The 14,649-nt window shown below is 39.4% G+C and overlaps 1 pseudogene; it reads left to right on the top strand.

Annotated features, from left to right (window-relative positions):
* Positions 1-9,751: 9,751 nt before the first annotated feature.
* Positions 9,752-11,229, top strand: LOC109163249 (annotated as a pseudogene).
* Positions 11,230-14,649: the final 3,420 nt, after the last annotated feature.

Raw genomic sequence — 14,649 nt, 5'->3', positions numbered from 1 at the left:
TTGTTTTTGTTTTTTTTTTTAAAAGACGCCAAAAACGACGTCGTTTGGAAGCGTGTTCACCAAGCATGGTGAACACGTTTCCACGGCATAATTTGCGATATAAATTGCAATTCATTGTGGAAAAAAAAAAGAGAAGAAAAACACATTTTTGCTCTTTCATCATCACCATCACCATCACCATCACCATCATCATACAAGGACATTTTTATCTTTATATCACTTCTTTTTTCTCATTCGCAATAATTAAAATCTTTCCTACCAAATGATGTAATTTGTTCCTACTTTATTTCCACCTTATTCTTTTTCCATCGAATTACAACTTTTTCCCCTAATTCCCTTCTTTCAACCAAAAGCGCTGTTTAGAACTTTTCATTGCAATATATCCAATGTCAAATTTGTAATTTATTTAAAAATTGAGGGCAATTGAAAAAAATTCTAAATATTAGATAAAAAAAAAATTTAACCGCACGATTTGAGATCAATGATTAATAGAAGTGTATTTTTTAGGGCCAAATGGAAACTCCCAAATATTAATATAGGGGAGATATAAAGATTTGTCTACTCTTACTTTTACAAAATAAAATAGTCATTACATCAGTATATAAATTTTGAAAAACAAAAACTAGTCTAATAGTATGATTTATGAACTATAAAAAAATTTACACACATGCACACACATGAACGGATCCACAATGGGGGTAGTGGGGGCAGCTGCCCTTCACCTACCCATCCTCTTTATATATCATGTATTGTATGTATAGGCCCCATACATATACATAGTAACTGTTTATAACTACTAAATATACATAAATTTAACCTAAGGATGAACTAGCTTAGATGGTAATTAATGTATATTTTAGGCATTTCTAGATATATATATATATATATATATATATATATATATATATATATATATATATATATATATATATGTGTGTGTGTGTGTGTGTGTGTGTGTGTGTGTGTGTGTGTGTGTGTGTGTGTGTGTGTGTGTGTGTGTGTGTGTGTGTGTGCGCACTCAGGCGAACCGCCGCCCAGGAGAGAGCTGAGAACCCTTCAGTGCGCACCACGTGTCCGGATCTAAGGGATGAGAAACTGATTTTATAAAAAAAATGCGGTGACATTTTCGTAAATAATTAAACATCAAAGTGCAGGTAAAATGTATTACAAGTGCAAGTAACAGTTTCACAAAATGCACTGAGGTGCATGTAAAATGTATTACATTTTCAAGTAAAATGTATTACAGGTGCAAGTAAAATTTATATTGAGCATCAAAACTAAGTGCACTTGATATTATAACTAGGTGGACCTATAGTTATAAGTAGTTGCACCTAGGTGCATGAATGTTACAAGGCAAAATTACATGCACTTGTAAGTGATTTTACCTGTACTTTTTACTTGCAAAGGTGCACCAACTACTTGCACTTATAACACATTTACATGCACCAAAGTTCGAGTTATTATGAAAATGCCACCGCGTTATTTTTTTTTTTAAAATTACATCTGATTCATTCATTTGGACACGTGGACGGCGGTGAATTGTTCTCATTCCTCTCCTTGGGGGGCAGTTCACACCTGAACGATATATGTATGTATATATATATATATATATATATATATATATATATATATATATATATATATATATATATATATATATATATAGGGAGTGGATCAGGTGCAAAGATAGTTTCCCGTGCAATTATGCGGTTAACACAAAAGATGCATCTTAAGCATTAAAATAGCGCACCTTAAGTACACAAACCAAGCACCTTAAGCACACTAACAAAGCACCTTAAGAACACAAACCGCACACCTAAAGTTTTAAAATAGCACACCTTAAGTACACAAACTACTTACCTTAAGTACACAAACAAAGCAACTTAAAAACACAAACCACGTACCTAAAGTTTTAAAATGGCGCACCTTAAGTTTCAACAACTGACGCACCTTAAGCATACAAATCACGCACCTTAAGAAGGAAATCAACGCACCGTAAGAAGGAAAACCACGCACCTAAAGCTTTAGGCCGACGTACTTTAAGTTTCAACAACTGACGCACCTTAAATACACAAACCACGTACCTTAAGAAGAAAAACCACGCACCTTAAGAAGAAAAACCACGTAATTAAAGCTTTAGATCGACGCACTTAAGTTTTCAACACATGATGCACTTTAAGCCACACAGTACAAAAACCACTCACCTTAAAACACAAAAAACACACGCCTTAAAGAAAGAAAACCATGCACCTTAAGAAAGAAAGCCACGCACCTTAAATTTGACCTAGATGCAAAAAAAAAAACTAAATTGGCACCGCGCGTTTTTTTAATAACTATTAATCTTGGACATTGATTTAGGCAAGATCAATTGTTCAAATTTAACCACACAACTGGACCTCAGGTAGCCCCACATACACACACACACATAATTTGGTTAACATATTAGTTAATTTAGATATCCATACGATTATATTTACAATACCATACACAATTGGTGAACCATATTGACTGAAATTAAAAAAAAAATAAAAATGAGAGAGTAAATGATTAATAATTGAGGAACCAAATTAAAAGAATTAAAAAGTTTTAGCTCTCTAGGGTTTGCTAGAGTTTTCTCCTCCCCTAGGGTTTGCTAGGTTTCCGACGGTTTCCTACGTTTTTTCCGGTGATCATCACTGTTTGGCGACGCTAGTCGCAGCGGGCAAGTGCGTATGGCAGCGACGGAGGGGGACGGTGTAGCGGCGCTGACACGACGGTGGGCGGACATTGTTCTAGACGAGGAGGAGGATGCCGTGTTTGCGCCGGCAGGGATGGCCGAAGGCGGTGGCCAGGCGGTGACGGAGCAGACGTGGGGCGTTGTGGGCCGTTTTCTGACGAACAAAATCATTAAGGCAGAGTATATGCGGCAAGTCATGGCATCCGTTTGGCAACCGGTACGAGGGGTTCAGGTTTCGGAAATTCAACCGAATCTGTTCCTCTTTGTTTTTTATCATGAGACGGATGTGGAGTATGTGCTGGAAGAGGGGCCGTGGTCGTTTAACAATCATTCGTTAGTTTGCAAGAGGGTTCCGGATGGTGTGATGCCGATTGATGTTGTGCTGGATACGATTGATCTCTGGGTACAAGTGCATGATTTACCGATGGGATACACGGGGATCCCGATTCTTGAGCAGGTTGGGAATTTTATTGGAACTTTTGTCAAACTGGACAAGAGGTTTATTGGGGAGCCTTGGATCACGTATTATCGTATTCGGGTGTCTATACCGGTTGATAAACCGATTAAGAGAAGGATGAAATTGCTGAAGAGGGATAGGACAACATGTTGGGTTAACTTCAGGTATGAGAGGTTGCACACTTTCTGTTTCTGTTGTGGTATGCTGGGTCACTCCTATAAGTTTTGTATAAAGGCTCGGGAAGCAAGAATACCGGTGGAACAGTATCCGTACTCTGCGGAACTATGAGTGGGAGGAAACCGAGGGCCACGGGAGATAGGGGACCCTTGGTTGGTTCCTCTCGGTGGAAAGCCGAAGGACTTTCCGATGCATGGGAATCCGAGCCGCCGACCGGTGGTACGGAGTAGCCCGGTTGAGGAGGCCGAGAGGTCCGAGACCGAAGAGGTGGTGGTGGCAGTGGCCAAGCGCCGCCGTGAGAATGGAGGGGATGGTACAGATGTGACGATGGTGGATGGCTCAAAAAACTTGTTTACGGCGGGTTCTGGATCACAGACCCGCCCAACCCAATGAGTACGCTGAGTTGGAACTGCCGTGGCTTGGGTAATCCACGGACAGTTCGAGAGGTGGTGGACATGGTGTCCAAAAAGCAACCCGACTTTGTATTTCTAATAGAAACTAAGGTAGCGCGAGATCATGCTGAGCGTCTTCGTGTTACGATTGGTTTCGAAGGCTTATTTTATGTTGACAATGATGGTTTGAGTGGTGGATTAGCGTTATTGTGGAAGAAGAATAATACGGCGAGACTCCTTAGTTACTCAAGAAACTACGTTGATATTGAGGTAACTATGACAGGTCATCCGGCCTGGAGAATGACGTGTTACTATGGTTATTCGGACCGTAATAGGCGTGCTGAATCATGGGATTTGTTGAGAATGTTGGCGGCAAAATCGAACCTCCCGTGGGTGGTGGTGGGGGATTTTAATGATTTGCTATACCAGTATGAGAAGAGAGGGGGAAATCCACATCCGAATAGCCTTCATCGAGGTTTTGGGGAGATGATTGAGGATTGTGGATTGGCCCAGTTGCCAATGATTGGATACCCATATACCTGGGAGAAGGGGAAAGGGACTGCAAACTGGATTGAGGAGAGACTTGATAAGGTCCTAGTAACGAACGAGTGGCGCAATATAATTCCCCATGTAAAGGTTATGAATTTGAGAACCAGGAAGTCAGATCATTCAGCCATTTTTTTCACAGTTCAGGAGGAGGTAGGGAGGGATGGGGTTAGAAGAAGGGGTTTTAGGTTTGAGATGGCATGGTTATATGATGAGGGATGTAGGGGTGTGGTGGAGCAGGCGTGGCAGGAAGGGAGAGGGCAGGGTTTACAGGGTTGTGTTCAATACTGTGGAAACCGGTTAACACGATGGGGTGGGGATCGGTTCCATAAGTATGGGAAACAGATTGTGCAGCTAAAACGGGATCAACAACGTTTGAGAGGATGCACTGACTCGGCCTCTCTTGTCGAGTTTCAGCGAATAGAGCAACTTCTGAGTCGCACTGAGGCCCAGGAGGATGCATACTGGAGGCAGAGGGCCAAGCAGCACTGGCTCAAGGAAGCTGACGCCAATACCAAATTCTTTCACAGGTATGCCTCTCACCGAAAGAAAAAGAATACTTTACTTAGATTAATGAATGACAATGGGGATTGGTTGGAGGGGGATCCCATGAGAGATATCATTCTGGACTATTTTAAGAATATTTTCAGCTCTGGGGGTCCGGGAACTGGAGATGATTTTTTTGGGGGGATAGAACCCAGGGTATCACAGGCGCAGAATGACTCACTATTACGGCCATTTAATCTGGAGGAAGTAAAGGATGCATTGTTTGCAATGTATCCGGATAAAGCACCAGGACCGGATGGAATGAATCCGGGTTTTTATCAGCATTTCTGGGATGTGGTAGGAGGGGATGTTGCGAGTTTTGTGCTAAACTGTCTTGAATCAGGTGACCTCCCGTCTGGCTTGAATGAGACAGATATTGTGTTGATCCCTAAAAAGAGTAATCCAGAGTTAGTAACTGATTTGCGCCCTATAGCACTTAGCAATGTCATTTACAGAATAATAGCTAAAATGATGGCTAATAGAATGAAGCCTTTGATGGAAGGAATAATATCTGAGACACAGAGTGCTTTTATCCCAGATAGATTGATAACAGATAATATTCTATTAGCTGCAGAAGTGGGGCACTTTCTGAATCGAAAACAGTGTGGATTAAGGGGCTGGGGGTGCACTTAAGCTGGATATGGCTAAGGCGTATGATCGAATGGAGTGGCCTTTTCTCCGTAATATGATGATGGCATTGGGTTTCCATGATAGATGGGTTGATTTGATTATGAAATGTGTGACCACAGTCTCCTATAGTATTCTGATAAATGGCTCAAGGAGTGACCCAATAATACCCACGCGTGGTTTGAGACAGGGAGACCCGCTATCCCCATATTTGTTTATTATCTGTGTAGAGGGACTCTCGTTGTTACTACAACAGGCTAACAGAGCGGGATTAATTCATGGATGTAGGGTAGCAAGAGGTGCCCCTCAGATTTCTCATTTGTTTTTTGCGGACGATAGCCTTTTATTCTTTAAGGCTAATGTGGAAGAGGCTAATGAGATAAAGAAATGCCTGACTGTATATGAGGATCTATCGGGACAGGTGGTTAACTACCACAAGTCGAGTATTTGTTATAGCAGGAATACGAGTAATGTGGATAGGGAAAGTGTGGCCCAAGTTTTGGGGGTGGAGCAGGCACTAAACTTTGGCAAGTATTTGGGTCTACCTTCGTTTGTGGGTAGGAATAAAAAGGCAGCTTTTGCATATATTGAGGATAAAATACGCCAAAGAATTGGGTCGTGGAATAAAAGGCTATTGTCTCAGGCAGGGAAAGAAATACTGTTGAAAAGTGTGGCACAATCTATGCCTACCTTCTCAATGAGTGTTTTTTTGCTACCTATATCAGTATGCACGGCTATAGAAAGAACGATGAATAGATATTGGTGGGGTTCTGGGACGGACAACCGAGTTCACTGGAAGGCTTGGGACAAGCTATGTGTTCCTAAGAAGTATGGTGGATTGGGTTTTAAGGACCTACGTGCATTTAATCTAGCTATGTTGGGGAAACAGGCATGGCGAATGCTCACTAAGCCTGATTCCTTAGTAGCTCGTGTTTACAAAAGCCGATATTTTCCTAGGGATACTTTCTTTGATGCGCAGGTAGGAAATAATCCCAGTTTTTGTTGGCGGAGTATAATGGCATCAAAGAGCATAATTTGTAGTGGGGTCAGACGAAGAATTGGGAATGGGGAAACTACATCCATATGGACCCATCCATGGTTACTGGATGACCAGGACCCTATGATACAAACAGAGATGCCTATACAGTTACGAGAGGCCAGAGTAGTGGGGCTAATAGATCAACAAACTGGTACATGGGATAATGAAATTTTATCAGATTTATTTCAACCTACGGATGTTGAGAGAATTATGAGAGTACCTGTATCCCGGGATTATAATGATGCATGGTATTGGTACGGGGACCCGAGAGGATTATATTCTGTGAAAAGCGGGTACAGACGATTGGTGGGAGATTATGAGAATAATCAAGGCCCCTTTACTAATTGGTTAGCTTTATGGAGACTAAAAATTCCACCAAAGTGGAAAATGTTCCTCTGGAGAGCTATTTGTGATATTTTGCCTACAACTACGAACTTGCTTTTAAAGAGGGTGGAGGTGAACCCATATTGTGCTATGTGTGGGATATCACATGAGAATACAATGCATGCATTAGTCTTGTGTGATTTTGCAAGAAACATTTGGGATCAATCCAACCTTACAATCCCCAATATTGTCACGGATATTTTTCATGTTTGGTTTGGGGAACTTCTAAATATTTTAGATTCTGATGGAATGTTATATGCAGCATCAATTCTATACAATATTTGGAAAGCTCGAAATGGTGCAGTTTGGAAGGCATTTTTACCACGCCCGGGGTCCCTACTCAGAGCCGCAGCGGCAGCCAAGACCGCATGGACTCAGTCCCGCCCAGCCGTGGCTGCCACTGCCACTGCTACGCTGCCGACAGAAAACCGCCACGCTGCCCAGGCGAGTCCCACCGCCGGCCGCGGTGCTGCCGACGCCGCCGGATCCTCTGTGCCGCCAGTGAGAAGATGTAGGGTCGATGCGGGATATCTACACGAGACAGGGAATGCAACTGTAGGGGCCGTTTTATTAGATGGAGATGGAGCCTATATCTCGGCACTAACCGCGCCGCTACCGGCCTGTACGTCACCACTTATGGCTGAGGCTTTGGCGTGTAAGGAAGTTTTATCATGGCTAAAGGATCGAGGTGAACAGAATATTGAGATCTACACGGATTGTTTGACACTACAACGCTACCTTACATCATCAACCACTGCGTTTCGCTCTTACGTTGGCTATGCCATTGATAGCTGCAGGCAAATTGCCGTTTATTTTCACTCATGTTCTTTTAATTATATTTCTAGATCGGACAATTATTTAGCTCATGCTTTAGCCACTACGGCTTATCAGCAACCTGATACTATGTACTGGGATACTCACCCACCAGACATTATTTCAGCATTTTTCTAATGAAGCACCGCAGAAAATTTTCAAAAAAAAAAAAAAATAGATATCCATACTTTCGAACCGTTAACTTACATTTTAAAAAATTCTTAACCATCAATCAAAGCAAAATATTTTGATTTAAAACTGATTAATTGAAAATTTTGAATCGGGTTGATTAATCGTGGTTTAATTAAATTGTGCACACCCCATGCAAATTATATCATGCACTAGGGCGCACAACGTATTGTGCGTCCTGACCCAAAACGATGTCGTTTTATATTTTTTTTTTTGAAATTTCGTTTTCCGTGTCTGCTGTTAACTTCTTTAAAATAAATTCCATGTTTCGAATGTACATAATAGTATAATAGAATGTACATAATTGTATAACAGAATACACATAATCTTTTTTGGAAGGATAATACACATAATCTAACATAATACATAATACACATAAAGTTTTAACATAATACACATAAATTCTGAACATAGTACACATAAACTCTTAAAATAATGCACATAAACTCTTAACTGTTAAAAATAAACCCTTGTTTCGAATGTACATAATTGTATAACAGAATACACATAAACTTCGTCGTGTCAACTCCTCACACAACTTAACAAAACGACGTCGTTTTGGGCAGGGCATTATGTGCCCTGATGCACGATATAACGATTACACACCCCTAATGTAGGACAGAACGACTGCTTACGGATTTCAATTATTTCTATTACCTAATTAACTTTTGGACCTGAATTTCCCATACTCAATTGGCGTTGGCCCTAGAGGGCAAATTATGCTATAGGCTCGGGTTCACCTTGCAAGGTGGACCTAGGTCCAAAACGCGCATTTCGAATAACAATGCTGTTAGTGGCACTATTTTTTAAGCCAATAATATTTCTTTTGTGAATATATAGAGTTCAAAAATTGTGAATATAGAACAAATTCTGAAGACAAACGACAAGTTAACGATAAAGAAAGAAGTAATTTTTTAAAATTGCGTCATTTTGAAGCAAAACAACACCGTTTTAGACCCGGTCGGCAAATTATGTCCTGAAAACGTGTTCACCGTGAATGGTGAACACAAGGCCAAACGACGTCGTTTTTAGGCAAAAAAAAAAAAATTGCGGATGTGGAGTTAACGGCGCGCATTGATCAAATTATGAATTTTCTGTTATGAGATTATGAATTTTCATAAAATTCATAATCGCATAACAGAAACTTCATAATCGCATAACAGAAACTTCATAATCGCATAACAGAAAATTCATAATCTCATAACAGAAAATTCATAATCTCATAACAGAAAATTCATAATCTTATAACAGAAAATTCATAATCTCATGGTTCCAAAGTGAATGTGTAGGCATGGTTCCAAAGTGAATGTGCAGGCATGGATTCATAATTTATGAATGTCCGTGATTTCAGACGGGAATGTGTAGGCATGGATCCAAAGTGAATGTGCAGGCATGAATTCATAATTTATGAATGTCCAAAATCATTGTTCACCTCAAATTAAAGTGAAACCGCAAAATGTGAAAATGAAGAAGAAAAGTCACGCAATTAATTAAGAAAAAAAAAAAATAATAACGGTGTACTAACACCGTTGGAACCGTGTTCACCATTAATGGTGAACACGGTTCCATGGCATAACGCTCCGACCCGGTCACCTTGGGTCCATGGCATAACAATTGGGCCCTGGAGCCCATTCCACCCAAGGTTTAAACCAATATGAGAATTGAGGAGCAATCATCATATTTTTAAACCCTCCAAGATGAATAGCATTCCGGTTCCCTTCAGCTTCCGTTACGGGCAAAGGCTCACATTTCCCCCAATCTCCGTTTTCTTTCCAACTTCCAAGTCTTCCTAATTTTCTTTTATTAACGAAATACGGAAATTTGCAGTTGAAGAATAGACGCGCATTTTAGATTTTGATTTCGAGAGACGCATCAATTTAATGGCTGGACGTGGGCTAATCGAAACCAGCGTAGCGGATGGAAGTAGGGATTTAATAAGTCCTCTGCCGGTAGAGTTAAAGCACAGAATTTTGGAGTGTTTGCCCACTGGAGACGTTGCCAGAACTGCTCTACTCTCAACACACTGGAATGATGTTTGGTTGCAGCATGGTAGGCTTGTGTTCGATTGGGACTTCTTGGATAGTGTCCAACAGGGTCACGATGATGAAGGCAAAACCCTCGTTCACATAATAAATAATATTCTCCTTTCCCGTGCTGGTCCGGTTAAGAAATTTACTCTATGTATTGGAAATTATTATCCTGAGCTGCGGCAGTCTGATTTCGATAAGTGGTGCCTTTTTCTATCAACAAATGGTGTGGAGGAACTTAACATACATTTTATAAATTGCGGAGAGGCTGAATATAAGCTGCCATTTTGTATACTCTCGTGCCGGACAATTAAGCAACTGAGAGTTGGAGGTACCTTCATTATTGATTTGCCAGTAAATAGTGTTGGTGGTATATTTTCCAATGTCACTTCAATATCTTTGGCGGGTGTTGAATTTAGGTGCACTGTTAGTATTAGTATGCCTAACATTGAGCAGCTGGCTTTATTAGATTGTGGAGGGATCAATAAATTTGAGATTATGAGCGCTTCAAAACTTGAAAGGTTGTCTATTCATAATTGTGTGCATGATGAATCAAGATGGTTGGCACCACATTTGAAAGCAATTAAGATTCTTTGCTTGTGTGGCTCTTCCTTGTTGGTGAGAATCTGCCTGCCCAGCATAATTACTTTCCTTCTGGCTTAATTGTTAAAGTTGCCTAATTTTCTTTTTCTTTCTTTATTACTATCTTTCAAGTATATGGACGCATCTTTGTTTGCAACTGCAATAAATCTCCAACTACTGGTGTTGTGTAATTTTAGTTTTGGTTGTGAGAAGCAGCTCATCGTTGCTATACAATTGCTTCAAAAATGCCCCAACCTATGTGAACTGGAAATTCTGGCAGATGAGAAATTCTGGCAGATGGGCAATCATGCATATATGATTCTTCTGTTTTTTCTTTTTCAAATGTCCTCACATGTCTTTCATTTCTTCTTGAGTAATAGGAAGTATGCAAACGTGATAAAGAAGCTCTTTCAAGACTTTTGGATGATCGAGAAGGTTGCTTTATTGTTCAGGATCTAAAAATGCTTAAAACAATCAAGATTGAATCATTTAGTGGATCCATAGTCGAAATGCTTTTTGTGAGAATGCTTCTTTCAAAATCTCCTTCACTAGAGAGAGTTGTTATTATGGAATATGTTGGTAGTGATACTTCTACTGTCGAATGCCTAATGGAGTTGTTGCGTTTTCCTCGTGCATCTCCAAAAGCCCAAATTTGCATGGAACTTGACGACCCCATCTGCGAAATATCCGATTACATATGGTTTTATTAACCTTAGCTGGTAGGAATTTATTATGATGAAGCTCCATGCATGGGTTTAGTTTGGATGCAACCTATATATAGAGTATATATATATTTGGCAATCATGGTTTGTTTTTCTTAATTTTCATTTCATGTTGAGTTGTAGACATGTTTATCTGATGAGATCAGACTTTTGGAGGATCTTATTGATTAGGATCTAAAAATTCTTAACCCATTAAAGATTGAACTGATTTAGAGCTTCCATACTTGAAATGCTTTTTTTTTTTTTTTTTTTTTGGAAAATGCTACTCTCTAAATCCCTTGCTCGGGAGAAAGTTATTATTCAAAAAGTATACGTGGTGGACTACAACATTAGGTAGAGTAGTTTGCTTCCTAGAATTTTAGGAATTGAGTATGGTGCAGCTCCATTGCATGGTTTAATTAAAGTAGAAATGAGGATGCCATCTTATTTTGCTGAGCCAAGATTGCATTATAGAAGACCAGCACTCGATCTATTGTCACTAGAAATCCCTACTCAACGTCGGCTAATCAAAACCTAGTAGATGCAAGTAGGGATTTAAGAAGTCCTTTGCCTATAAAGGTAAAAGGATTGACTTTAGGAGTGTTTGCCCACCCAAAGTACTGTTCTACTCTATTGATTTTCAACTCATACTTTCACACAATAAAAAAACTAGTCCAACAATATGATTTCTAAATTATAAAAAATTGTAACATACACACATTTTGGTATTTCAGTTAACCGATTGTTAATTTAGTTAACCGTACATAATGTTTTACATGAATGTACATAATTGTATACATGAATGTACATAATTGTATAACAAAATATACATACTGTTTTTTAAAAGATAATACACATAATCTAACATAATACATAATAAACATAAACTTTTAACATAATACACATCGACTCTTAACATAATACACAAAAATTTCCTGATTCGGATGTACATAATTGTATAAAAAGAATGTACATAATTGTATAAAAAATGTACATAATTGTATGAATAAATATACATAATGGTATGAACAAATATACATAATTATATGAACAAATATACATAATCACAGCAACTTCCTACCGCGCCTCGCAAAACGACGTTGTTTTGGGAGGCGCGCGGTGCATAGTGCTACGCCCGCCGTGGTGTAGGGTATAACGATTGCATGTAGTATTTTTCTAATTTAGGCCTAGAAACATTGCTTATGAATTTCAATTATTCCCATGACCCAAGAAACTTTTGGGCCTCAATTTCCCGGACTCGATTGGCTTTGGATTTGGAGCCCATTCCACCAATCATTATTCTATGGACCATGGTCCACATAGTTGTGTGAATCACAAATAAAATGTATATTATTTGTGTACATAATATACATTATTTAAAAGTATATTATTTGAGTATTGAAAGTACATTTTATTCTGTATACTATCAAATGATGTACTTTCAATACTCAAATAATATACTTTTAGTATGTTAAAAATATACATTTTTTTAGTAGGTTAAAAATATACCTTATATTCATGAAAAGTACATTACTTTTTATGTACATTCATTACACGAATAATGTACTTTTAGTACGTTAAATATGTATTTTTTTATGGTTCAAAATGCCATAAGTTTAAACCAAGAGGAGAATTGAGACAATCGTGAACTGTAGTCCACACAGCTGTGTGTACCACGATAAAAGAATGTCAAGAGTCTCCTCAGACACCATTAGGTGGCCTTCAACATGAATAATGGCGATGGGAAAAGAGGACATATAATTGGAAAAGGGCAACCTGCTGTGAGTGAATTTTCAAGTCTCAATGAGGTTCTATTTATCATCAGGGAGTTACAAGCCAAAGTAAGTGTTAGCCAGTTGTGTGATCTAGGATTTCGAGTGTTGTTCACCAATGAAGGATGTCATCAAAACTCGATCTCATGACCTCTCACATGAGAGATGTCACTACATGCCATCTGAGCATAAAGTGTTTGGCAAGCTGACATTGCCTTAGAAGGCTACAGAATGGAAAACAATTGCTACATAGTGACAACTGCTACAGTGTGCAATCACTAAAGTTGAATAATGTTCGAGGAGCTCCTGAACTTAGTGGTAATAAGGATGGGGTATGTGACCCTTATCAAGAAGGAAAGAGAACTCTGGTACCTCACCAGAGACTATAGTGCATTACTTCAATGAGACTTGTTTTGCAAGAAGTGTCTGAACCTTGTGAATCCTTTAAAAAATTGTGCCTAAAGATTCAAAAGAAATTTGAAAACTACAACTTCAGGAAGTGTTGTGATCAGAATGAAATTTTCCATGAATTCTTAGCTCCGAGAACTTTGCAGCAGAATAGCTAGTGTCGTAGAAAGGAGAAGAAGGACCCAACAAGCTAGAACCTACTCAAGTCCTACAAATTACTAAGGGAGTTTATTTATTTATGTGTTATTTTTTTTATATCTAATGGAAGGGGGACACCTAGAGAATTATAGGTTAAGATTACACACTTGCCACCATTCCGGCACGTCATCCATATCATCAAACATGGTACAAGCTAATCCATCCAGAGGTTTCTCTAGGATATGGACACCTCTTGGAGCAGCCAACGATAAGGAGGCAAGGCCATCAGCAAGTTTATTTTGTTCCCTAGCTATCCAAATGACATGAACCAATTCACACATGCAGGTAGACAGAATATTTTTCACATGCCTGCAGCCCATGCTACTGGAGCCAAAGGAATCAGCTAACTCCTTTGAATCAGTTCCAAGAATCAACCTTCTGCAACCCAGGGAAACAGCGAGTTGGGTCCCCCTCAATAAAGCCCACGCCTCAGCTTCAACTGGTGTGCAGATGCCGATATTGGATATAAAAACTTTGATCCATTGCCCCTTACAGTCCCTAATGACCCCTCCACAGCCTGAGATGCCATACACTTGGTCTACAACTCCATCACTATTGACCTTCACAAAACCTTCCTAAGGCTTGCACTAGCACAATTTAATCCATTGATAGGTTCCAGGATTTCCCTTGTTATTCATGTCCCTTTCAAAGGCTTTAATAATGTCGCTAGCCTGGCTTCAGATCCATTTCACCTTCATGGTTAGAGGTTTGGTATCGTTGTTAAACACTACTTCATTTCGCCACTTCCAGATGTACCACAAGGTTACTGCAAACAAGGTGGTATCGCTAGAAGGGTTATTCCCTCTACCTTCATTTTTGAGGCCAGCATCAAGCCAATCAAGGAAGGACATATCTGTTGTTCTGACCTAGTAACTGGGATACACTGCACTCCAGACCTCTTCTGCTTGCGGACATTTCTTGATCACATGCTGATGAAGTGATAGAGAGTTGATGAAGTGATGAAAAGTTGCTGAAATGATAGAGGGGTTTTTATGTCTTTTCTTTGTATTAGTTAGTTATAACCGTTTGTGGCCATCTTTGTAACAATAGCACTTTTAGCTCATTGCTTGCAGAC

Source organism: Ipomoea nil, unplaced genomic scaffold, assembly GCF_001879475.1.
Source record: "Ipomoea nil cultivar Tokyo-kokei standard unplaced genomic scaffold, Asagao_1.1 scaffold3016, whole genome shotgun sequence".
In the NCBI taxonomy this organism is placed as follows: Eukaryota; Viridiplantae; Streptophyta; class Magnoliopsida; order Solanales; family Convolvulaceae; genus Ipomoea; species Ipomoea nil.
This window is presented reverse-complemented; position numbering and strand designations above follow the sequence as displayed.